This window comes from Egretta garzetta, unplaced genomic scaffold (genome assembly GCF_000687185.1).
Source record: "Egretta garzetta isolate BGI_Z169 unplaced genomic scaffold, ASM68718v1 scaffold506, whole genome shotgun sequence".
In the NCBI taxonomy this organism is placed as follows: Eukaryota; Metazoa; Chordata; class Aves; order Pelecaniformes; family Ardeidae; genus Egretta; species Egretta garzetta.
This window is the reverse complement of record NW_009260065.1, coordinates 461,634-485,630: the sequence shown is the minus strand read 5'-3', so window position 1 is coordinate 485,630 and position 23,997 is coordinate 461,634.

The window sequence follows — 23,997 nt, the reverse complement described above, 5'->3', positions numbered from 1 at the left end:
CCGGCGCACCCCCCCCCGCCACTGGTGGCTGGTTGGTGGGGTGGTCCCAGCATGTATCGCTTAGAAAGATCCCCCTGGAAAGACCTTGGACAGGAAGATCTGCCTGCAAGAAAGTGGGCAACTTCACTCCAGCCGTGCCCTGCAGAACCGTTTGCGTACCATTTGTTCTTCTGGTACTTTGTCCCCACATCTGAAAACTGAGACTATTTCCTTTCCCCCCAACTATTTCCTTATGACGAGTAGATGGAGTGCAAGCAGCGGGGCAGAACTTCTCATTGGGCTCATACACCTTTCTGCAGTCATATTGCAGTTGAATAACAAGGCTCTCCCATGGTTGTACAAAATCGTTCTACAAAACCAGTGGAGATCAATTCAAAAAGATCTCTCTGCTTAAAAGCCCTCAGCGATGCAGACTCTGCAAGCAATCCCCGCCAGGATGGCACTGCTCTTGCTTTGGGACCCCTTTCACCATGTCCAGCCTGAGGCTTCCTTGTTTGAATTTAAGCTCATCCGACAGGACCCTGTCTCTGAAAATGCCTCTAGAGGTCACTTCGGCAATAAACCTTTTCTACACTCGTCTGCATTGTTCAGCAATGACATTTTGTGGTGAAAAACGGACTTGATTATAGGTGAGTATGAGGACTGAAAGCCTCATTGAGGGGCTGTGGAAGTACCAGTGAGGTTTATTCCCATGCGAGGCAGCCTTTCTCCTTTCAAAAGCATCTGGTTCATGCAGACCAAGTCTCACCCTTGGCCGTTAATATTAGCAGGCAGCACTCTGGAAAGAGCTGTCCTCATTAGCCACCAAGAGCGTAATAAAAGTACACCCCCATTTCTTCTGCAGGGCTATCCACCAAAAATGTGTACTGTTTTACACTGTCAGTCACTTGGATGCTGGCCCATGTCAACAGATAACCCTCCTGCTATCAGGGTAACACCACCCGTGTGCAGGTCAAAGTCCTAAAGAACTTTTTTTTTTCTTTTTTAATAGGAACAGGAGAGCAGGGGAAAGGAATGTGACATTCAAATAAAACTACGGGGGGGAAATTTTCAGATAGACAAAGTGTAAGTGATTACACAAGTCAGGAATTTTTGCTAGGGCTCGACAGTCTTGCCAGTGATGGTAAGGACCCTCTGAGGGCCAAGATCAGCTGAGGGGCTGACTGCACATGCAGGGTCAAATTTTTCAGTGGTGTAAAGGGAACCTGTTTCTTCTGAGGACAGTTGAGTGATACCGAATTACACTGCTTTCCTGCCAAACCCAAATCACACTGCGCCAGTGGTTTATCAGTGTCTTTAAAGGAAGTTTGCAACCCCAAAAGCATTCCTTGGTGGGCTCCCACCCACTCCTGCTGCATCTCTGTTTATAAAAGCTGAAGCCACGGTGTCAGGACCACAATGTCTACCTCTTACTTTCCTCAGAAAAGCTGGTAGAAAGGGATTACTCAGCTGCAGCATCATTTACCCATATGTAGCTGAGAGCTCATCAGGAAATATTTCATGCTACACTTGTATGGCATGTCTATATTGGCCTTGTTTTTCTCTTATCCTTAGGGGTATAATCTGCATTTACTTCCATTTGCCTGTTTACCCCAGAAGAGGACCCGGTAGGAGATCTCTTTCTTCTCCCTAAGGTGGAAGGATGGATTCAAGCCTCTTGGGAATCCTTGTAACTCTTGCACAGACTGCTGATGCCTTTAGGCATTCAAGCTTCCCTATTTACAGATCTTCATTTAGCTGCAAAGGCATAGGTGCCCAGAGCCATTTGGGATACATGGTGATATCTGAGGTACCTGCCTGGAGCTGGCAGTATGGCATTGGACTTAAGGGAGCAGGACTCTGAGTGGAACACCTATGCTCAGGAACTGAATTCAACCTATTTATTTATTTTGTAGGCTCACACTGGATGCTGGTTCCTGATTCCAGCTCATTTTGCATCAATGAGTCACAGGATAAGTTTATAAGTAGAGTTGGGAAGCAAGGGGTAAGAAGTTTAGGTGGTATCTGAGCACCAGCCTCCCAACCCAGGACTGCAATTCCATGGACTGGAGCAGGAGGGGACATGGATCGAAGCGGTGGTTCAGTCTATTGAGGTAGTGGCTGCTCTGGCAAGTCACAATAGTGGAAACCAGTCAAAGCTGCGTATCCAAAACTAATGCACGTATGAATGTGCCTTAAGTAGGTAGATGGGGATTTTATGAACTGTTTCTTTAGGGGTCCAAAGTCTGTCTTAAATGAAATATAAGTGTCTAAGTCCTTTTGTGAGCTTGGGCCTCTCTGGTCTTTTTCTGCTTCTGTAATCTGAGGATCAGCACACTTGCCGGCCTCAGAGGATGTGGTAAAGATAAATATATTAAAGACAGTGGGGTGCTTGATATTGTAACGATTGAGGCCAGATATCTGTAGCAGAAGCAGAAGTAAAAAGAAATAAGATAATAATTGATGAGGAACCTTGCCAGCGTATGTCTTGGCAGCCAGCTCCACAGTAACCTATCATTTAAGATGGCGGGGTTCCCCTCACCTTTTAAAATCTAGTGGCACTGGGGGATTTGTGAATGTGAAACAAGCTCTCTCCAGTTCTCCAACTCTTTTATATTTCCTCATGCTGCTCTGGAGTCGTTCTTAGGCATGCTTCCCGATGGCTTGGAAATCTCCGGGCACGCATTGAAGCTTCTATATTTGCTCTCAGCCTCTGCCAAGATTAGCATTACCACTCTATGGAAAAATATCCGTCAACCGGATATAAAAGAATGGTGCAAGGAAGTAGAGCTATGTCAAGGCAGCACAAATATAGCTTATACGTTGTAGGGGGAAGCTGGCATATTTTGTTTTTCCATCTGGCACTCTTTTTTTCAGATTATCATTGCTACAGCATAATGCTCAGGATCCTTCTAAGACTCCTGATTTTGGTTCACACTGCTTGTGATAGGGATGGGCCAACTTCAAAAAGATCCGCAGTTTGTGTTTGCTTCAGATAAACGTCTAGGGGTTCTGATGCTTATCTGTTCTTCTCCATCTAGTCCAAGCACCTCAGACTCCAGCCTGAGTGGGTAGGGAGGGTTATTTTGCTCATGCTAACATAAAGCCTGTCCCTCTGAAGTGCTGAGCACTGGAGCAACTCCATGCATTGGATGGAGCTGAAGGAACAGAGAACATTTCAGCAAAGGCCTTTAATCCCTCTTACATAGGGCTGTCTTTCTACCTGCTTGCTGATACAGGAGCGTGAATGAGTGTGACTTGCATTCCAAGAAGCTGGAAAAAGGTTTTAAGAGTTTAAGGAGGGGCTAGTTAAAGCAGGAGATTAAAACACATCCCTCTGCTCTGGCCCCTCCAAAAGCAGCTTCGATTCCTTTAGAGTCAGCAGTGACACATAAAAGTTACCGTGAGGGATGATACAAGGTTAGGTGGTCCAAGTCTACCTGCAAGCCATGTTGGTGTGACACACATATCAAGGGGACAGAGATGTTAACTCCCTCAGGTTAGGTTCTCCCAAAGCTCATTGGGGCTATAGGTTCATTATGGGTGACTTTGCAGTGGGTGAGCCCTGCTGCAATCACTGTCTTCGCTTGGTGCTTCCCACACTAAGTGCAAAGGAGCCCGCCTCCACCCTCTTCATATCCTTGTTCAGACTTTCCTCTTAACTTGGCCCCTATTCTCACCCCAAATGGCCTGGTAAATACACACAGCTTCTGATAGTCTGGCCACTTAACTTTGATACCTAACTGATTCCTACTGTGGGCCATGGAGAGCTGGATACTTCCAGAAGGTAGACTAGAGATACAAGATTACAATTTCAGGTGGAAAAATTGCCCCCCACTCTGCTGACAATATAGGCAGCCTTGTCCAGGCTATTATTCCCAAACCCCTCTTGATTACGTGGAAACCACATGCAGTGGGAGGAGACCCCTCTAAGCACCTTGTAGAAGGATTTGCTTCTATTTCTGCAGTCATCTGAAGAACAGTGTTATTTTCTCCAACCCCCTCGATCTCACTACTTTCCTTCTGTAATGATAGGAGCAGTGAGTGTCATGTTTGACGGTTTTGCTTTGTTTTCCCCTGACTTCATGTCCAAAGTTATAAATCCACCATCTTTGAAAGTTCCTTGGGGATTTCTGCATCTAATTTTTGAACTAGCGCAGTTCCCAATTGAAGCTGTCACTGGATGGCCTCCAAGAGTCTGTTTTACACCTAGAATTGGTGAAGGACTGGGGTTAAGCCAAACAGTAAACACTGATGAGGTTTAGCACCACTGCCATTGCCTGAGAACTGGCCATTTTGGACAAGTGAAGGCATTATTGTTATGGCTTTGGGAGGATGTGACTGGGATTCCTCTGTACTGTACTCGGTGCCGTACCAAACACACTGAACCAGCTATAGAGTACTCACAGCACTGATCTAAGGCAGAGAAACCTAAGTTTCAAATAGCAAGCCTGGTTACTCACTCCTTGGATAGCTTTTGCGGTCTTGCTGCTTCTTGCAAGTGAGAACAAAATGGCTTCAAGTCTTAGACCTGCTTGTGTATCTGTGTGCTGCACTTAGTCCTTTCTGTATGCAAACCCACCTGAGATTAATATAACTAAAGGAAGGAAAAGGGGAGCAAAAACAATGAGAAGGGGAACAGACTACCAAACCCCACAATTTCTTAGACACAGAAGTTCTGCAGGTTCCTGCTCTCCTGAGGAGCATGTCTTCCATAAGGACACACAATCCGTGGTAATACATCAGATAAGCCAGAAATGGCCCGTGAGATTGTGTGTTTGAACTCTGAATGAAGACAGGCTTGGTTCCCCTGGTAACTTAATGAAAAGTGCAGCAAGGAGGTGAACTGAGGATCTGGGAGAAGAAGCGTCTAGGTAGACTTGCTGTTTCATCCTCCCTGGAAGAGGGGAATGAGTAGTCCCATATGCTGAGCCAATGGTCTGAGCCAATCCATCTAACCGTGAGCACTGACCCAGGGCTGCTGTACAGAAGCACTCTCCTGAAAACCTGGCCCGGCTACTAAGTAAGCTATTTTCTTTCTGGGAGAATCTTAATGGGCAAAGATGTTCCAGATGGCAGGCAGCCACCTGCCACCAGGATTAACAGTCAACACAGAATGCAAAGCCTTGGGAAGAGCGCTCCGTGATTGTTCCTGCACGCACGGAAGCAAGCAGACTCAGAGCAGTGTTCGGTGTAGCTAAATCTTCACCTTATTACCTTACTGGGAATTCGGATAGTATTACCCAGAATCCTCCTTGCTGCAACTCTGCCTTGAAAAACAATCTGTTTTGGAGCTCAGTGTACCCTAAAGTGACTGTATTATTAGGATTTAACTTTGAACTGCAACATTTGGAATCCATTATTCAATCATTAATTTCCTCTGGTTTTCCCCCAGCTTTAATGCTTCATGCTGGATCCCTGGGCTCTGTGGTCCAAGCAACACTTCAGTACAACAGTTTGTACTTCAGCGAATGCCGTGCTCCATCATTCTTTCCTACTACAGAAGCCTGTGTTTGTTTTAACCACTGATCCAACAGTGTGCCCTGGCTTGAAAGTGCAAGAACAAGACACGATCCGCCTACCCCAGGCTGGCCTCTGCCATTGCTCACTCTGCCTATGCATGGTCAAAACCCCCAGGCACTTCCAAAAAAGATACTACCCGAACAGTATAGAGGGGTGCTCCAGCCCTTAAAAGTTTTTTTTTTTCCCCTTCAGAAATAGAGAGCTAATTTATTTCTAGTGTTTCCTGGTCACACATCAGTGTGGAACCCAAGCTGGGGTCTGAGAACCAAGTTGTGTTCACACAGGCTGTGGTGGTCATCGAGATAATGTGCTCAGAGTTTGATCTTTCAGTTTGGTTTGGAGACTTGAGGTTCTTCTAACTGGATAAACTCCAAAACTTTAAGGAGAATAAAAACTTTCTTTGTCCATAAAGTAAGCCGTTGGAAACGACAGCTATCAAGGGAACAGTATTGTATAAGGTGACATTTTAACGTAGTGGCTTTAAGAATATAACTCTTTCTCCAGGGCTAGGGTAGGCAACCGATCCAAACACGGTATCACCCCATGTTCCAGGAGTGGTCGCGCTAAAATCAGTAAGCTGGAACCTCAGCTAGTGCAAATTGGTGTAGATTCACTGAAAGCCATTATTATGGTGTTGTACAAAATCTGAAAATAGATGGGGGTTATAGCCATTTATACCCACAGCAGGTCTGGCACAACAAGGCCACTTGTCGATTATGTGTGCTCAGTTTAGGCTCAGATAGTGAAATTTGGCCCTAAGAAGAGGTACACAGAAATATTAACTCCTAATGGCCCCGTTTATGGAGATGTAATGCTGCACAAACGCTGTTCTTAGAGGGGATAGCTTATGAAAAAGAGGGAGGGAGTATGCATGGCAACCCAGTTCGGGAAGCCAGCAGAATGGGATTTTCTGGAAAGCACGCTTCATCCACCAAATCCACATCAACAGCATGCTGGATTTGGAGACAGAACACAGAAGCTAAATTTCTTCCCAGGGGAAACAAAGAGAAGAGGAGAGGGATACAGAGAAAATATAACCATCTCTATAGAGCTATCAAATCAGAATTGCAGACCATAGGCAAAGTGCCACAGGAATTCCAGTGATTTGTAGGGCCTGAAATTTGGGGTTAAATCTCATCCAAAGTCTGTTGAGACCTGTGGACCGCTTTCTCCCATTTTAGAGTTCCAGAAATTTTGACATGATGGCCCTTGGAAGTTTAACTGGTATGCAAATCTTAACTTGCTCTGAATTTTATGAGGCAGCTTGTGCATTTTGAGAAAGAGGAAGCAAATGCATCATGGGTTTACGGTCTGAATGGGAGTGTGGGATGCAGGTGGCTTGCGTTGTCTTCTTGGGTCTGCTACAGGGTTGCTGCAAAGCCTTTGACTAGTTCTTTCCTCTTGCAGAACATCTGTGAAAGAAGAATATTACATCTTCTTTCATCTCAGTGCTGCAAAAGAGGGTGGCAAAAGATTTGTTAATTTTTCTTCTCTGTTGTTCCATGACTGGTGTGTTAGGATATTTGGACTGCAAAATCTGATTTTCTGGTTGGTGGGATGACTGGAGAGAAGTCCTGTGGAATCATGGGTCTCTGGGCTGTATGGTGACCACTTGGAGAGGTAGGCTGGAAGTCTGGAAAGGGAGACACTGAAACTAAGAAAGTTTTACATTTCCAAGATCACACATGTCTTCAGGACCTGTCTTCTCCCACAGTATTTGTCACATACACAATAACTGCCTTGCCTAGAGTGCCCGAGCAAAGCAACAACGATTACCCCCACACAACATCTCATAATAACGTGATGAAACATCTCCCCAGGCAAAGTCAAAATCATCAGCAGTAGAAGCTACATTTTGCTGCTCAGGCAAATGGTGCAGCTGTAACACAACCAAATGTCAAAGCTTTAGGGCCACTGGAAATTAAGCTTCCAATGCATGGAGAAAGTACCTTTGAGAGGTCATGAAATAAAGGTTTGATATACTACTGTCAGTAGGTAAATAGTACAGATGAATTTAAATCATGTTTAGATTAAAGAAGACTGAGCATAAAAAATATTTTCATTTGAGCTTTACAGTACAATTAAGAACAGTTTAAGCTTTCAATTCTAGTGGCTCTCACTCAGGTCTGTGGTTAACCAAATGCTGAAGATATATTCCTATTAACTTCTACTGGGAATGCCATCTCTGTTTAGATGTAGAATTATACCTTCCTCCAAACAGCCCCCTTATCTTACAATCTGCAAATTGCAGGGTCTCCCACAGAAGGAAATCTTTTATTAAGCATTTTATTTTTCTTTGCTGCAGGCAGGCAGACTAAATAAACTCCAGCTTAGACTTTGCACGGTGTCTCTACGTTGGCCATATCCAAGAAACACAGACAATGCTGGTTTGCAAGAATGAAAGAATTTTAATAAAAACAAGCCATTCAAAACCCTTGTCAACTCCTTCTGCTGGATTGTTATAAAGAATTTATTTCATTACTATAAGTGCTGTTGACTTAGTGTTAGTTTCAGCACTTGAATTCTTGGATAGCCTGAATAAAATTATGTTTTCCAAGATAAATATATTATGCAAAGTATGACCTTCATTCTTTCACTGATATGTCTGCTGACTCCAACTGCTTCCTCCTTCGGAGGGGCTTTCTGAGTTCTGATGGGGAGAAGCTTTATTTTTGTTTTACTCGATTAAAGCTCTGCAAACAAGGAAGACCATGTGAAAAATAAAAATAGAAAAGCTGGAGCCCATTTCTGTTGAAGTCAGAGACGGTGAAATGTCAGCTCTGATGGAGTGGAAGTGGTGAACTACTTCCATGTATGCGAATGGACAGTCATGTCTCCAAATGGCAATGGTTTTTCCCTCTCGTGGGGAAGTTTGCTGCACAGTAATCAGGCTCCACTGTGCTAATCCCCTCAAAATGGAGCAGTTATGACCTACCAGGGAGATGACGATTTCAAGGGGATTATCCATTCTGCTGAATTAGCAGAGGGCAAGGGCAAGAGAAGAGGGGGAGCTGTTGTTTCTTCAGGCAAGGAAATGAAAGAAAGGATCTGGCCTTTTGATTCTGCCCTTGGTGGGACCAAAGACAACATTGTGTTGGGTGTCTTCACATCCCTGGAACTGGCTTTCACAACCAGGCTCATTGGATATGCCTATTACTGGACATCACAGGCCACACAGATCTGTGGTCCGCCCCATGTGATGATATCATGTAAGGCCAAGAAATGACAACCACTGTCTTACTGCTTCTCCAGGGACAAAACTGTGCCTTGTATCAGAGAACATTCTTGGATTTTTCTTAGCAAAAAATACTCTTGCCTGATACAAACCACTGCCTGTTCCTGATTAGCTTGCAATTTCTTTCATCGCAGCAATCCAGCCTTCTTCTGCTTAGTACTAAGAACTGCTAAGCAATCCGGTGGCAGCTTCTGTCATCATACCCGGTCTGCTGCAGCTTCAGACCAACTCCAAGAGGTTTGGTTTCTCCTAATGAGCCTAAGGCTCAATGAACCTCTAATTTGATATTAGTGTTAAATAAAAGAAGATGGCAAGGAGATGGTGGAAAAGAAGGAAAGAATTCAGAGTGCTTCTTAGTACGCCATGTTTGAAAGGAAGAACTCAAGTCCCAGAATTTCTTAGTGAGCAGTGACCACTTTTGATCTTATTGGTTAAAGTCAAGCAGCTGAGAGATGTGACTTCAGATGACTTGCCCAAATCCGTGTGAGGAGGTCCAGGGCTGGAACATAGCCCATCAGAGCATGACAGAGTCTTTCCTGCTTACTTGTCTTCACATCCCTGATCCTCTGTGACTCACTGCTTCCACCTGCCCACTCCATCCCATCAAATGGCTCTTTCTCATCAGTACTTGCCCTTTTAAAACCAACTTTCCCAGAAAACAGAGTCTGTTCTCTGGATTTTCATCTCTCACCATCAGCTGAGTTCAGCTTCTGGAAACTCAGGTTATTAGAGCCAGTGTACAATTTAAGGAAGGAATAGTCGAGTTAGCCTCACAGAAGCCTCCTCTCCCTGATTTAATTTCTAGACAGAAATTCAAATGAGCGTTGCCTCCTTTGGGTGTTTCCCATGAAGAAGAGAAAGATGAATAGATCTTTTCAGAGGTGATTGTTGCTTAGCCCTGCGTGTTAGCTCTACGAGTTTCCTGCACACAGTGTTTTCCATGCCATCATTTCTGAACTTATAGAATATCTGCTGAACGTAAGGGTTGCGCTACCCCACTCGAAAATGCAGCTGCCTCTAAGCTGGAAAGTTCACAACCATAACCAAACATCAGTTTAGCACAGGAAGGGAAGGGGATGATTGTATCCAACAGAAGAACCGTGTCCAGTTAAAATTACAGTAAAAATAAGTGTGGGTAGGCAGAATATGAATCAGAATTTGGCCTGGAAACCAGCTTACACCTACTTTTACTTAAGAAAAGTGAGACTTTGGAGAACTTGGGTAACTGGGAGTGGCTACTGGGACTTTGGCTTATGTCTTACCAAAAGAAAGACCCTCAAATTAATTCTGGCAAACAAATTTAGTATCAGCAGAGAAGAAAAGTTTTTATTGCATCACTTACACCACTTTCTGGAAAACTTAATTTGTGCTTAGAGGGTTCCCACCCTAAAATACCACCCATTTGATACTCCTTTGCTTAATTCCTCTGAAATAAGAACAATAGATGAAGTCTCTGGTAGTCGTTTCTTCAGGTAAAATTTATCAAGGAGTGGGTTCCTCTCATCCTAGCTTGGAAGCCTTCTGTCTCTTTGGACTTCTCACCTTGTAGGTTATACGCAAGGATGTTGCAGTGCCTTCATAGCACACTACCTCTTCACATCAGGATGTCAAGAGAGGAAAACATGGTGCAAAAAGGCCACAAAGGCAGTCATCGTGTCCTAACACTGAACAGAAACAGAATTGGCTCTGAAAATGCATGCAAAAATCAGGTGACTGTGTAGAGCAACCCATTTCTCCATCCCACGAGCAGCACTAATGACCTCAAATGGAGGAAAATGGTGGTGTACTTTGCTGATGTCTCATGCTCCAGAGTTTCCAGATCATTGTCATTGGTGCCAGCCCAGAGCGAGTACTGGGGACAGTTACTTCCCATGAATGTTGCAGGTCTGGATAGAATGCTCTTTAAGAAACTGTGCAGTAGGTCACCCATCACTTTCAGTCAGAATATATTCTATTGCCTAGTAGTGTTGAAATATTTTCTCATCTTTCCATTACACAGTTTAATCCTTCTAATCCTGGGTTTAACCTCCTTGGACCATACTAAGAAATTCCACCCTGAGAGTGTTTTAAAGCTCTGTATATGACTATTGCTTTGACACATCCAGGGCTCATTTCTGTCTGGGCAATTATTCCTTCCTCCGTGAATCTTGACAGATTTTCTGAGCTGAGTGAATTGTGCAGAAGCAGATGTCTCAAGCAGCCAGGCTGTGCCCAAAGCTCTTTGCCACTGTGTTCATTATGAGGGAGAGTTTTTATGGCGAGTGACAGGCAGGGCTAGCTGATCAAGATATTCAGAACTGATCAATAGTTTTTAGGTGCTTCCCCTTAGAAATTCCCAGTTCCCTTCAGTGTAAGAGGTTCACCTCAAACACTCACACATGAAAACTTAAGGCCTTTCCTGCAGTTTTGCTCCCCAAAATGACGACATCTAAATCACTAGAAACTTTTGAAAGTATTGACTAAGATTGACACAAGATGGCCAACAACAAGAAACCTTTAAAAACTCTAATCTTAACAGCTCAGGCTTACTTTATAGCAGGTCTCTGCCTGCTATAAAGGAGCCTTGTGCCTGCTGGAATTGTCATTATGTGGATGGGATGTAAAAGCAAAGCTGTATCCACTTGTCATTTCAGTCTTATGGCACTTAGATTTCCTCATGAGAGCAACAAACAAATGCTGTTATGAACAGTACTTTTCCAACACTGAGTCCTCAGCTATTTTCACACCTTTGCTCCACTAAATACTTTTCAATTTCCACAGGAATTTGCCCAAGTCTCCACTAAAAAGAACCGGAGAACAGAAGGTAAAATAAGCTTGTTGTTCACACCCATTCCACTAAAGTCCTGCTGTTGTTGCACGAAGCATGCTATGAATACGTACAAGAAGCCAAGCGGACTTATCTCCACCGTAAGGAAGGCGGGGATGGAGACCGTTCTGTATTCAGATATTAAATGAAACAGATAAAAACAATTTATGGAGTTTTTATTATGGTTTCTCTTCACACTTTACCGTTTGATCTGCCCTAGCACAATAGCGGAGAAGTCTGGATTAGGACTTACATTTAGAGCTCTTAAAGCCACCAAAGAAGATGCTGGAGGGAATCCCAGGTCCATTGGTTAGCTCTGCCAAAGGGACCAAAGGTCTGGCAATGACATTAACATTTTGGTATGTGAGCTATATTCATGGGTCTTTGGTTTCTTGGTTCCCACTAAGTCTTAAGGGTTCTCAGAGACTCACTGGAATCAGAGATGGAAAAGACCTACTACACTAGGTCATTTGGTCCATCCGCTGACCCTAGACACTGCAGGATTTTCCATACTGTGTAGTCCCAAGGGCTTTGTCCTGTCCACTTTGAAATGACTCAAGTCAAGGGGCTTCCACCCTGCCACCACTCCCACTGGGAGACCATTCCACAGCTTGACACATATTCACTTACAAATATTTTCCTGAGAGCACATCCAAATTTTTCTTCACTTCATTTCATCCTGTGACCCCCCTCCTGAAAATCCTTCTACTCCCTCCTCCATTGGTCATTGAATGTGTATATGAATGTGTGAATGTCTATATATGGTTCATTATCAACGACCTTGGGACAGCCAAAGGGTGCAAAGGGACTTCCTTCCCTACAAGACGCCTTGCAGCTCCTAGCAAGAGTTGGCCACAGTTACTAAAAACAGTGGCTTCTAGGAAGAAGAGCTTTTAGGGACTGGTGTTAAAGTGAGTGGCACAGTCTCCAAAAGAGATCATACAAAAAGGAACACAGTCACACAGAATCCCAGCATGGCAGGGGCTTGCAGGGCCCTCAGGAGCTCACCCAGTGCCACCCCCCTGCCCAAGCAGGCTCACCCAGAGCAGGGGGCACAGGACAGCGTCCAGGTGGGGGTTGAAGATCTCCAGAGAAGGAGACTCCACAGCCCCCCTGGGCAGCCTGGGCCAGGGCTCCCTATTCCCCTTTTTGTCCAGCAAAGCCCTACAGCCAGAAAGGGCATAAAACCCAGGACATGGAGGGAGCTACATTACAGTGATGACAATTGTGTTGGCTTTGAGCAATCTGAATTTAACCTTTAACTACCCTACGTGCTTCTAGCATGGCTTTAGCAACTTGTATTTCTCTCTGTGCCTCATTTCCTTGTGGTAAAAAGATGGTGATGGTAATTACCTTGACATGTCTTTCCACTAGACTCTGCAGGAAAGGGATTGCTGCTGTCTGGATATGCTGTGACGAAGAAACAGCTTAGCTTGAACACATATCAAACATCATAGTGGTTCCAGTGGGTTGTCAGGAGAGCAATACCTTCCCTTGCAGGGCTGGGAAAGGAAGAGTCTAGTGAAAAATGTTATCGGTGGAAATTTCAGAGCCATCAGAGATATGTGCACACCTAATTTCAAAGTATTTCCTTGGGAGCTGAGGAACCAAATTCCTTTGGCATCTTTGAGAGCAATCTTAACTTCGGTATGCAAAATTGCTCTCCAAGAAAGACCCGGGACACAGAGTGGGGACTTTCAGCCTGGGGCAGGGGAGTGTGGAATAGCCTGACATGGCTGTTTTCTTTTCAAATAAAAGTCATCTCCTGCTGTTTTCGGATAACGATGCAGAATCCTGGGGTGCCAAGGGACCGCATGGAGCCCTGGCCTGTGTGTTTGCTAGCTGTGCATGTGAGTGGGCTGAAACAAAAATATACAAGTGCTCAGGAGGAGTAAACTATAAACAATGCTTAAGAAAACACTCCAAACAGAGCCATCCCCATGCTTTCCCCAGGCCAGGCCACTGCAGGGAGCTGGATGAGAAGGAACCTGCTGCGACTCAGCTCGCAGAAGGCAGGAGTGACGCTGGTTAGCAGGGAGAAGGAACTTGAGGAATGGGCAAAAATTGTGACTGATGCATCCATCGAAAGAGAATGTCATTCTCCAGCCAAGTTCACTGCCAGGGCTGACTGCACAGCTTCGAACAAAATATCTCCCTCTTGGAGAAGGAGGAATTTTCTTTTTTTTAGATGAAATTTTTCCCCCTGGCTTTTTGACCTAACAAATTCCCTACAGCTGGAGCATCTCTGGCATGGCTCTGGATGCCAGCTGTGTCCTACCTGTGACATATTTTACCTTGTGAAGCTGCTGATGTTTTGGAGCCAGGGTTGTATGTGCATTATGGAAGAGCATCCAGGGGTCTGGCATGTGAGGATCGCACCCTGGACACGGTATGGGCATAGTTTCTGGCCTGATTGCTGACTACGAGGGATGAGCTTTGTCTACCTCTTTGACCAGGATCAAAAGCAGTCTTCATCTTCCTCTCTGTCTCCCAGAGCTCCCTTTTCCTCAGCAGTTCTGCTTGTTTCAGAAATTTTGCCTCCCATGATGTACCATCCCCTTCCCTGAGCCACTTCTATGCTCATGGGAGTTTTCTTTTTATTTGCTGTCCTTGCTTGCTCCAGGATCTGTTTCTCAGCTTTCTCTCCCAATCAACACTGAGCTCATGCACTGAAGCATCATGTTAGAGGAAAGAGGTGGCTGAGCTGGGGAAGGACATCAGGAAGCAGAGTTTGAGACACCAACCCTCATGGTCTCTACCAGAGCACAGAAAGACAGAGAGATGGGTATCAATAGGAAGGGATACAATAAAATTTTCCAGACTTTGTTCCCCTAGAGAGGTTATTGCAAAAAAAGAAGAAAAATGGAGTTTATCATTTTAAATATCCTCAAAATGCAGGGAGTGCCTAGAGATACATCAGCACCCCAACCTGCAATGTTATTTTCTAAGGATTCATTCCTTCAAGATACCAATAATGTATCTCTGCTACTTGGAAGCACTGCAGAGTCATCCAGTCTGTCTCCTTGCTCGTTCAGGCCTCTTCCTTGCATTTCTGCTTTCCACCCTATGTAGGTGTAAATATTCCCAGCTAAGGGGCTCTCGCATCTTTTTTATGAGATGGCTATTCCATAGGTTAACATTTCTTATTTCCAGGAAGATTTTCTTGATGCTCAGCCTCAGTTTTCAGGCTCCAGCTTTAGGCTTGCTCCCAAGTCCTTTCCCTTCATACTTACTCAATTATTGTACTCGACTCAGAGGTTACATTTCCAGAATGGTAACTACCAGGAGTGCAATTCTTTTGACTGTTTGAAGGTCTGGCACAACCTTCAGTTTTTCCAGGTCTTCTGCTCTCAACCTGTTTCTACAGGGTGGCAGATAAAATTTGCTCACTTGTAACGATAGTATTCCCAGATTCATATCACCTGGCACTGGCCAGTTTGCTTCTTATCCAATTTTCCACATACCTCTCTACTTCTTTTCTACCAAGATCTATTTTTACAGGTTGATTCCCAATTGTTCAAACATATTTCCCTTTTTTTTCCCTCCTTGTTTTTGTTTGCTCCTTTTCCTTGCTGACAGAAGGTTATAAAAAGGACGTGGTATTTCAGCTGTCTGAGTCACTTGTGCCCTGTCCCTCTTTTTCTCCCAATACATTGGTAAAAGCACATTTTTCTGCTGCTTATCCATTAGTTCAGACTTCTTTTTGGCTGCCCTTATCTTTTCCCTCAAAGCCTCAGCTTCCTCTGAGTGTTTTTATTTGGTTGCTTCTCACTTACGCTGCTTCCCACCTTCTTTTTCCTCTCTGACCTGCAGTGCTCTGGCATTGCCTTTTGGTACCCTGACAGCTACTTCAGCCTCAGGAAAAGCGCTGCCTGTGTCCCCTCAAGAATGGATTTTCCCAGTGTTTTCCCACATCAGTCCTCATTACCATATCCCCATCTAGCACTTCACTTGCTAGATTTCCTCCTATACCAAACTGCTTGCTTTCCACTGATGGTCGCTCTGTTCTGTGAACCTACTATGCTGAAATCCTGCCAGGTTGCTTGATATTTCATTTTTTTTCACCATGCCTTTTTTATTATGCAGTGTCTTGCTTCTCTCTTTTTCTTTCCCTCACCTTCTGTTTTTACAATGCCATGTATCATGTTCTCCTACCTGGATGCCTTCCAAACTATAGAAATTAAACCATAAATGGTCCATTGCCTGATTTTCCATCCTTTTATCCCAAAGGAGATTAGCAGGGAGAGGGGAAGTTTGGTCAGCTTTCCCAGGGTTCCTCTAGGTGTTTTCCACCAAATACTGATGGCAGCTGTTACGTGATGGTTACGCCTGCCTACTACTGCAGCGGCTAAGAGCCAGACATGAGGAGGAATCACCGATCCCCGTAGAAACCCAGAGAAATAGATGTTTCTCTCCCTGCAGAGATCAACACCAAACTGCTTTTGAGGTTGAATTTGTCAAAAGTATTGATGGGATTATACAATGTTGGCTGCAACAGTGAAGAAGTGAGCACCGTTCTCAGTGCCATTATTATAATAATGTTATTTAAGAAAGATGGAAGAAGATCCAAGAAAGGTTTTATTTCTTTATTTTTTGTTCCCTTTAGGACACCAGTAAAAAGAAAAGGAAAATAAAAGAAAATAAAAAAGAAAAGAAGAAAATAAAAGAAAATAAAAAAGAAAAGAAGAAAATAAAATAAAAAAAAAAAGGAAAGGAAAAGGAAAGGGAAAGGGAAGGAAAGGAAAGGAAAGGAAAGGAAAGGAAAGGAAAGGAAAGGAAAGGAAAGGAAAGGAAAGGAAAGGAAAGGAAAGGAAAGGAAAGGAAAGGAAAGGAAAGGAAAGGAAAGGAAAGGAAAGGAAAGGAAAGGAAAGGAAAGGAAAGGAAAGGAAAGGAAAGGAAAGGAAAGAAAAGGAAAGGAAAGGAAAGGAAAGGAAAGGAAAGGAAAGGAAAGGAAAGGAAAGGAAAGGAAAGGAAAGGAAAGGAAAGGAAAGGAAAGGAAAGGAAAGGAAAGGAAAAAAGAAAAAGGAAAAAAGGAAAAGGAAAAAAGAAAAGAAAAGAAAAAAGAAAAAAGGAAAAAAAGAAAAGAAAAGAAGAAAGCCATTGAGGGGGAGTGGAGTCAAGCGCAAGAAGCTAGGAGGGCAGACGTGGCACAGGAGGGGATGAAGGAGTGAAGGGAGCACAGTGAGACCATTGGTGCAAACCACCCGAGCTGCTCCTGCCGCTGCCCAGATTTGCTCTGCCCTCCCATGAAATCTCCTCTCTGTCCTGTACTGGGGAGGCTCCTGCTGTTTCTTCCCAGCTCCCAGTATGTCTGATATCAGCAGACCTTAATTCTCAACTTCTCAGGAGCTATATTGGTCTGTGCCCAAAACATTTGAGGAGTAGTGGCTGTGGGATGGATGAAGGATTTCCTGCATTTCTTGGTGGCACTGGTTGAGCAAGGGACTCCTGTTTCCTCTGGCTTTTGGGCTGAATAATACCATATTCACATCTGGTCTGCTGCACCAGACAAATCAGGACATCAGAGCTGAGCGCGTCCATCTCAAAGCAAACGCTGTGGTGGCACTGCGGAAGTGGATCCTCTGCATGTGCCACTTCCCTTGTTTCCAAAGAATTGATATCAAATCCAAATCGCCCATAAATTTCTGCCTCACATGCCCCTTTATGGTAGAGCGTGCTTCCCTCCATAACCTTCACACTGTAGGTCAGAGCTGAAATCTAAAAAGGTGATGTGGCATCAGCAGAGATGCAGCAGTGCCTGGGACGTGGACTCCTGCAGTTGCCATGGACCACATAGGTGAAGTTCTCAGGCGGGAGGGGGCTAGTAGAGCATTTCTAATCACAGCCCAGGTGGTGTATGCATGTGCAGGGCTGGAGGTTTTCCTCGCCTCGTGCTTTAACCTGGCAGCTGCGGTGTGAAGGGATCCCAAAGAACTGCTTGTTCTCACCATCGCTCCCTGCTTCACTGGAGGCTGTGGTTTGTTCCCCAAGTATGAACATAAGTACGAACAGAGCTGCCTGTGAGAGGAGCAGAGCATGCATGCGGACGCAATCAGGAATGTTCTCAAAATTACCACTCTGCTCTGTTTGCTTCCGCTTGCGAGCTCTAGAGGAGACTCCAGAGAATTGCTTCTTGTTCATTCATTGAAGTCTAAAGAGGTTATGGCACACATAAAGAGCCCGCAATGTGCACACATGTATACCCAACACAACACTAACCGGTAATTGAAAACAGGAAAAGTCAACATTTTTTTGCACAGAAAATTTTAGCATCAAGGTAAACCACTGCACCCAGAAATGTTTATGGCAGTTGCAGTTGCGTAAACAAAAAGAACCTGTGGTTGCAGCAAAGGCCCCTGACATGAACTGGAAAGTCTTCACCATGCAAGCAGAATAATGGTGTTTCCACAAGGCCAACTCAGGAGAAACAACCAGGGTTACACACTGACCCACTGCAGGACTTTACCTCTCGGTCACCCACCTGCCAATAGCTGTTCTTAATGGCTCCTATTGAACTCCAGCCAGCTTCAGTTTTTGCTGCCTTTTTTTCCCTTAAAGCACTTATATGTGGCTCACGATTAATTTGCTCCTTTTCCAAAATCAAAGGGTTATTTGCAGCAGTGAAGAATTAATTTGGCAATAAATTTATGCCCCGTTAGGAATGCCTTTTACCTTAGTTGGGCAGAACAGCATGGCCTGTGAAAGACCAAGGGTCTACAGTCAAAACTAACAGTAAGGGATGGAGTGCAGTCCAGTGGCCATGGATTAGGGGTCAGTAGCCCTGAAGCAAATTCCTATTTCTGCTATTTGACTTGCTTTATGATTTTGGCTCAGTCACTTCCTCCTCCTCTGCCTCAGAAGTGTGTCTTTTTAGGGGGTAAATCCTTTGGGGTAGTGATTATCTCTTTGGTGTCTGCATTAGTTCTTCCAGGAAGGAGCCTGACCTGTTGGTGATTCTGCAGGAAGCAGTATGAACACAAATCATTAAAGAGAGAAAAGGCCTGGAAAACTCCTCAGGGGTTGTCTTGTTCATGCACCTTGCCCTGAGGTAGGATTGAGTTTTTCTGACCCACACTGGCAGATAACTGTGACTATCTGCCTCCTTCCTAAAATCCTCCAGTGAGAGACCTCATAGCTTCTCCAGGCAGTGAATTGCATTGCTCCCTCTTCTTCTTGTTAGAAAATGTTTCCTAATGTGCACCCTAAGCACTCTTCACAGTAGTCCACACCCATAACCTCCTGACCCATCCCTAGTAGGGAGGAAAGTTTATTCCCTTCCTCTTGGCCAAACCCCTACATTATTTTGAAGACAACTGAGCAATTTGGTTCCACATAGTTAAGGGCAGTTGTAAGCACACATAGAAATTGCCTGACAGTGTCATTTAGCTTTCAGAGTAAGGCAAGTATGTCTTGATTCCCAAGACACAGGCACTGAGCATTATTGTGGATATCCTGGGGCATACCAGTTCTGGGATCCCCAGTTCAAGAAGGGTGAGGAACTCCTGGAGAGAGTCCAGAGGAGGGTTACAAAGATGATGAGGGGACTGGAGCATCTCCCCTACGAGGAAAGGCTGAGGGAGCTGGGCTGAGAGGGGATCTCATCACCACATACAAATATCTCAAGGGTGGGGGTCACAAGGACAGAGCCAGACTCTTCCCAGTGGTGCCCAGCGCCAGGACAAGGGGCCATGGGCACAAACTGAAGCAGAACCCCCTGCTCTGGGGGAGCCGGCTTGAGCAGGGGGGTGGCACTGGGTGAGCTCCCGAGGGCCCTGCCAACCCCTGCCAGTCTGGGATTCTATGATATCTGTGTGACCTCCAGCTGCCACTCCAGAAAGACATGGTTGCTCTGGAAGTCTTATCTCTGCCAGCAGTCCGAAGGCATCCCCTAGGCATTGGGACACTTCTACTGTCTGGAAACACTCATGCAGAGGAACTTGGGTCACAAGGTAATGACCAATCATACTGTAATGGGAATATTTCTGCAAAAATCTCCCATCCCAGTGTCAGGTCTAGAGCTGGGATTCTGCATAGGATGGGAAGGGGAGAGCATTCTTTCTCCCCACCTCCCCCCAAAATGGGGCCTGATTCTTTACACCTCCAGCCTCTAGGGGCAATGCTGTTACACACAGCCTAGCACAAACCTCTCAGCAAAGATCACGAAAGCAACAGCAGCTGGAAGCCAGCCGTGATTTACGGCCGGAGCCGCTCCTAGTGTTCGCTGTGTGTTGTGCTGTTACGCAGACCAGAAGATGTGGATTTATGTCTTCTCTGCAGAGGACAAGTGCAGTCATAGCATGCCTCCGCTTTCCCGCTGCTCAAATTACTGCTGTAACAAGAGTTGTTATTTATAAGCAATGCACAGTCTTCTAGCTCAGTTTTCAACGGATTTATGCCTGGAGGGTGAACTCCTCTGTGGATTCTCCGGTGACGAATAAGGGGCATGTTTACACTGCAGCCCTTCCTTCAGGGGTCCTTTGCCTCCATCTGGCTGCCTATCTGCACAACGTTTGAGAAACTCATGTAAGTTTTTGAGATCCCTTCCTCCTTTGCAAGTTAGACTGACACTGGTTAATATGACGCTGGTTAATATTTCTCTTATCCTTGCACACAGAAGAGTTTACCCCCTGCCATTTATGCTTAAATATCAATACAGGAGACAGAGAAATAGCTCTTTCCCACTGCTGACCATGCTTTAACCTTCCTCCTTTTCCTCCTCCTCCTGCAGCTCCTTCCCTCATCATATAGGCATGGTGTGGTCAATTCCATCTCCCCCAACAACCCATGAATCCACCTGATCCCTCACTGAGCTACATTCATTCTTTTTTAGGTTACCTATCTGATCTGTCATCGTTGGTTAAAGGCTGGGGGATGAGTTGTCCTAAAGCAGAGGTGGGGACCAGAGCAAGGTTTGAGTTTAGACCTGCACAGGACAACCATGCCTCTGAGCTCACATCTGGGTATGTGCCCCCCAGATCAGCAGAGCCCTGATTTATTTCTGGAAACTTTCAATTACGAGGTGGAAACCCACTCAGAAAAGTGAGAAGATCGGATTATGAAAGGCTCCAAGGGACTAAAAGCAGTTCGTTCAAACGCTGTCTTCAGACATCTGTTTTGACAAAGCAGTGATTTTCATCACAGTGAAAATTTCCACCGACACATTCAACTTTGACAGTTCTTTAAGTTTCCATTGAAAAATTATAGATGCAAAAAGCTGACTTTTTTACCGTTACTGAAGGCTTTAGTTTTCTTCCCCCTAACATTTTTCTGTTGCCAAAAATGGGAAAGGTTTGTTTTTCTTTTTTTCACCAAAACCTCTTGAACACTTGAAGTTTTGACATAAACTAAATATTTTGATGAAAACTAAAATTCTTTGCTTTTAATGACATTCACGGGATAAAAGACATGCCCCAACCAGCTCAACTGCTTTGTAAGGAAGGTTTATCTTATATCATCACTATCCTGATCAAAAACATATTTCCAAATGTGTCTACTTCCCATGTTTAACATGCCAGTAACAACAATGCGGAATCTCCGCGTAGAAATGAATGATTCTGCTTCTGTTAGGTTGCAAGTCAACAAGTGGGTGGTTTTGATTTGAATTTTTAAAAATACTATTATTTCAGCTATGTTCAGAATCCAAGGTTTTGGAGATTTTTCACGGACGGAATAATTAATCACTTAAAATCACTTCTCAGGGGATATGCCACCTCCTCCATGAGCTGCAGTCTGTACGTTAAGGTTTGATGTCTTTCCAAAACACGTGATAAACAAAGCTATGGAGAAGATGAAGCAGCATCTGTGCTGTGATAAGGTCATCCCATCTGGCCTTAATCTACAGGGAAAATGGATGAGACATTTATAAATCTATTAACAGGTTCGTAAATAAATAAATGGAACATGCCTAAATAAAATAAAAAATAAACAAATAGAAGCATTTGGAGTGATGCTATTACTTGGCTAACTACCAGGTACTAAAACTTGAGGAGCCTTGAAATGTAATTCGTAGTAATAGCCCACTTAGAGAAAAGCAGGAGGTTGGAAAGGTAGAATCCCTGTCTGAAGGATCCTGTTTTCCTCCACGGTTCCTCTCTGCATGTGGGGGGAACTCTTAAACACTCCCAAAGCTGCACATCTTTTTGCAGCAACACCTACAGAGGTCCTTATTGTGGGCCAGGCAGCTGGTGTGGATGGCCACTGGATTTCATGTTGGGTGGGACAGTCTCGTCCTTCTCCTGTGCTGTTCTGTCTGCTATAGGCACTTGTTGTCCAGACCCGGGCACTGAAATCATCAGTTGTTAAGGGTGGGCTTTCAGAGAATCATAGAATAATTTAGGTTGGGAAAGCCCTTTAAGCTCCCCCAGCCCAACCGTTCCCCTACCCCTGCCATCCCACCCCCAAACCCTGGCCCTCAGCACCGCCTCTGCCCGGCTGTTAAATCCCCCCAGGGCTGGGGACTCGACCCCTTCCCTGGGCAGCCCCTTCCAGCCCCTGACAGCCCCAAGGGGAAGGAATTGTTCCCCATGCCCAACCTCACCCTGCCCTGGCACAACTTGAGGCCGGTGCCCCTCGTCCCATCGCCCCTTCCCTGGGAGCAGAGCCCGACCCCCCTGGCTCCACCCTCCTCTCAGGCAGTTGTAGGCAGCGATGAGGGCTCCCCTCAGCCTCCTCTGCTCCAGGCTGAACAACCCCACTTCCCTCAGCTGCTCCTTGTAATACTTGTGCTCCAGACCCCTCATCTGCTTTGTTGCCCTTCTTCGGACACACTCCAAAGTCTCTTTTAGAGACTTTTTTTTCTGAAGTCTCTTGCAATGCTGCCCTAAATTCATGTTTTGCCATTACAAAAGTCAGAGTTTGCAAGAAGAGCACTCGCAATTTCCCCACAGGCTCACAGAGAGTGTCCACAGCAAGACGTGAAGTCCATCTCCAAACTTACAGTGTCATTCATTCACCTGCAATTCACAATCCTTTGGCTCTTTGGGTAGAAGACATCTTTCCCGGGCCACAGTTAATGCTGAAAGAATCTGCCAAGAACAATGAGCCAAACAACCGAACTCACCAGCGTTGTGTGTGTTGAGTTATTGTTTGCATCTGTGCAAACTGGAAATAAAACACAGCTTTCCAGCCCAGAGTTTGCAGGATGGGTCAGAATAACAACCAAAACAAATCCATCGTTATTTTGGGTGTAGGACTGATGCTGGAATCCAAGACAAAAACAATTAAGTGCTTTGCAGGGGTATTAACCATTCTGTGTAGCAAAAGTTGGAGAGGCAGTTTGAAGCTGCAAACCTGTAATTTACCCATTCTGTCGAGAGGAGAACCGAGACCTGGAGAAGTCAGTTGTTGACTCAAGGGCATACTCAAGGGCTTGCTGGTGCCTAAGACAGACTCAGATCTTGGGTCCCTGCCACTCACCGCACGCTGTAATGCAGAAGATGTGCCTTCCCTCCAGCACAGAGCACAGGGGGATAGGTCAGAATTAATAATAAAATCTGTGCCTTTCTCTTCCGTCTTTCCCCTATCATCCCCCCCCATATCTCTTGCTCTGAAATAGTCCTTCACTATTATCGTCAAATTTAACATCTATGATAACGTCAAATTTAACGTCTTTGATAACAACCCAAATCCATCAAGGGCCTCAGAAGACCTGTATTTGGGGGCACAGAAGAAAGGGAATAGAAATATAAGCATCTGGTGGGGCTGCTGGGGGGGATCATATTTGGGGAGGGATGCTTTCAGAAAGCAAGGAGTGATTTGTGGGAGGACAGTAAGAATAGAAGCCATGTTTTCTTGATGTCTAATGCCAGACAGCAGCACCCTTAGGAAGAGTAAATCAAGGGCTGGAAAACCATAACACCTTGTATGTTAGGAATGTGAGCGGTGATGAGGCGAGGGGGGGGAGAAAGCCTTGCCCGTGTGGTAACATCTTTTTGTCTGAGTGTTGCTGGATTTTGGACCTGTGGGCTACCTCCATCTGTTTGTGAACCAGCCTTTTCTCCTGGACACATTCCTTCCTTACTGTCATCATGCTCCCAGCGCTGGAGTGACCACAGCCCAGCTCATGTATCACTGTAAATACACATCGGGGAGACGTCCCTGATGCCTCTTCCTTTCAGCATTGCCATCAGGTTGGGCTGGCAGGCACCATTGTGACGGGAAGAGTCTGAGCAGAACATTTGTGGGGAGGATATAGGAGTGACTTTGCCAGTCAGCCCAGTCCTGGGGGCTGAATTCACGACAGCCCTTGAACTGGGGCCAAGCTGTGAAGGTGATGGTCTTTGACAGGGGAGCATCTAACCTCTCCCAGCTTTATTTTTCTCATCCATATGACTGGATGATGTTCATACCCTGCTCCCAAAATGTTAGAGGCTAAATGTTGACACGGACCATCTCAAGCAGGAGCTGACGGATGATAAGAAGGAACCTTTCCTCCTGTGTTTATCTGAATGGCTTT